Source organism: Oncorhynchus nerka, linkage group LG15 (assembly GCF_034236695.1).
Source record: "Oncorhynchus nerka isolate Pitt River linkage group LG15, Oner_Uvic_2.0, whole genome shotgun sequence".
In the NCBI taxonomy this organism is placed as follows: Eukaryota; Metazoa; Chordata; class Actinopteri; order Salmoniformes; family Salmonidae; genus Oncorhynchus; species Oncorhynchus nerka.
The window spans coordinates 17,591,373-17,593,933 of NC_088410.1; positions in this window are offsets into that span (position 1 = coordinate 17,591,373).

Sequence of the window (2,561 nt, forward strand, 5' to 3'; positions counted from 1 at the left end):
CACTAATGCTCTTGTGGCTGAATGGTAGCAAATCTCCGCAGCAATGTTCCAACATCTAATGGAAAGCCTTCCCAGAAGAGTGGAGGTTGTTATAGCAGCAAAGTGTGTGCGCGTATATGTGTGTGCGTGTATGTGTGTGTGTGTGCATGTGTGTGTAATATACTGTCCAATAGCTGACCGCCCACAGCCTTAGTCTGGGCTACAGAAGAAGCACGAAGACACATTGAGACCCTTTGGGTTCCACCCTCTGAATGACACACAATGTCTCAACTGTCTCAAGGCTTAGAAATCCATCTGTAACCGGTCTCCTCCCAGTCTCCTCCCCTCCATCTGTAACCCGTCTCCTCCCTTCCATCTGTAACCCGCCTCATCCCGCCAATCTGTAACCCGTCTCCTCCTCTCCATCTGTAACCCGTCTCCTCCCCTCCATCTATAACCCGTCTCCTCCCCTCCATCTGTAACCCGTCTCCTCCCCTCCATCTGTAACCCGTCTCCTCCCCTCCATCTGTAACCCGTCTCCTTCCTCCATCTGTAACCCATCTCCTCCCCGTCTCCTCCCCTCCATCTGTAACCCGTCTCCTCCCCTCCATCTGTAACCCGTCTCCTCCCCTCCATCTGTAACCAGTCTCCTCCCCTCCATCTGTAACCCGTCTCCTCCCCTCCATCTGTAACCCGTCTCCTCCCCTCCATCTGTAACCCGTCTCCTCCCTCCATCTGTAACCCGTCTCCTCCCTCCATCTGTAACCCGTCTCCTCCCTCCATCTGTAACCCGTCTCCTCCCTCCATCTGTAACCCGTCTCCTTCCCTCCATCTGTAACCCGTCTCCTCCCCTCCATCTGTAACCCGTCTCCTTCCCTCCATCTGTAACCCGTCTCCTCCCCTCCATCTGTAACCCGTCTCCTCCCCTCCATCTGTAACCCGTCTCCTCCCCTCCATCTGTAACCCGTCTCCTCCCCTCCATCTGTAACCCGTCTCCTCCCCTCCATCTGTAACCCGTCTCCTCCCCTCCATCTGTAACCCGTCTCCTCCCTCCATCTGTAACCCGTCTCCTCTCTCCATCTGTAACCCGTCTCCTTCCCTCCATCTGTAACCCGTCTCCTCCCCTCCATCTGTAACCCGTCTCCTCCCCTCCACCTGTAACCCGTCTCATTTACATTTACATTTAAGTCATTTAGCAGACGCTCTTATCCAGAGCGACTTACAAATTGGTCTCCTCCCTCCATCTGTAACCCGTCTCCTTCCCCTCCATCTGTAACCCGTCTCCTCCCCTCCATCTGTAACCCGTCTCCTTCCCTCCATCTGTAACCCGTCTCCTCCCCTCCATCTGTAACCCGTCTCCTCCCCTCCATCTGTAACCCGTCTCCTCCCCTCCATCTGTAACCCGTCTCCTCCGCTCCATCTGTAACCCGTCTCCTCCCCTCCATCTGTAACCCGTCTCCTCCCCTCCATCTGTAACCCGTCTCCTCCCTCCATCTGTAACCCGTCTCCTCCCTCCATCTGTAACCCGTCTCCTTCCCTCCATCTGTAACCCGTCTCCTCCCCTCCATCTGTAACCCGTCTCCTCCCCTCCACCTGTAACCCGTCTCATTTACATTTACATTTAAGTCATTTAGCAGACGCTCTTATCCAGAGCGACTTACAAATTGGTCTCCTCCCCTTCCATCTGTAACCCGTCTCCCCCTCCATCTGTAACCCGTCTCCTCCCCTCCACCTGTAACCTCCCCTCCATCTGTAACCCGTCTCCCCCTCCATCTGTAACCAGTCTCCTCCCCTCCATCTGTAACCCGTCTCCTCCCCTCCATCTGTAACCTGTCTCCTCCCCTTCATCTCCACTGACTGAAGTGGATTTAACAGGTGGCATCAATAAGGGACCATAGTTTCAATAAGGGATGATACCTTTCAGCTGGGTTCACCAGGTCAGTCTATACTCAGTGTGTATATATTTACACTGTCAAGTCCTTCTCCTTTAACAGGAAGGTGTTTCTGCCCCTGTATTGAATCCCAGGCTGTATGTTCTACTCCCCAACCTCATGGGATCAAGCCATCGGTCAGCCAGACAGCCTCTACTGGCCAGTAAGGAACAGAAACATGAAGAGAGAAGATCAGGGTAGAGGTGTGTATGGAACAGAGTCATTTAGGTCTAGGCTGCATCCCAAAGTAGGGAGTAGGTATAGTGCACTAATTTTGATTGGAACCTGGTCAACAGTAGTGCACTACATAGGGTGCCATTTGGGATATGACCCTGGTAATAACACTGTCATAACTTAGAGTAGGATGAAGGTACCTCCTAAGACTCTGATCTGAGGTCAGTTATATATTCACCCCCCTATTGGTTAAGGATAGGATATGGTGGAGGATAAAAACAGATCCTAGATCTGGGCAACATCACATCTGATAACGCACGTCCCATCGCCAAATGGCCGTTGACTATAGTCTCTCATCACTCGGCCTGAGGTACATTAGGAATGACTGGGAGGGAAGGAGAGAAGAGGGGAGGATGGATATGTCTAAGAAAGAGAGATAGATGGAGTGGTGTAGAGGGTGTGAAGAGAGGTGGATAT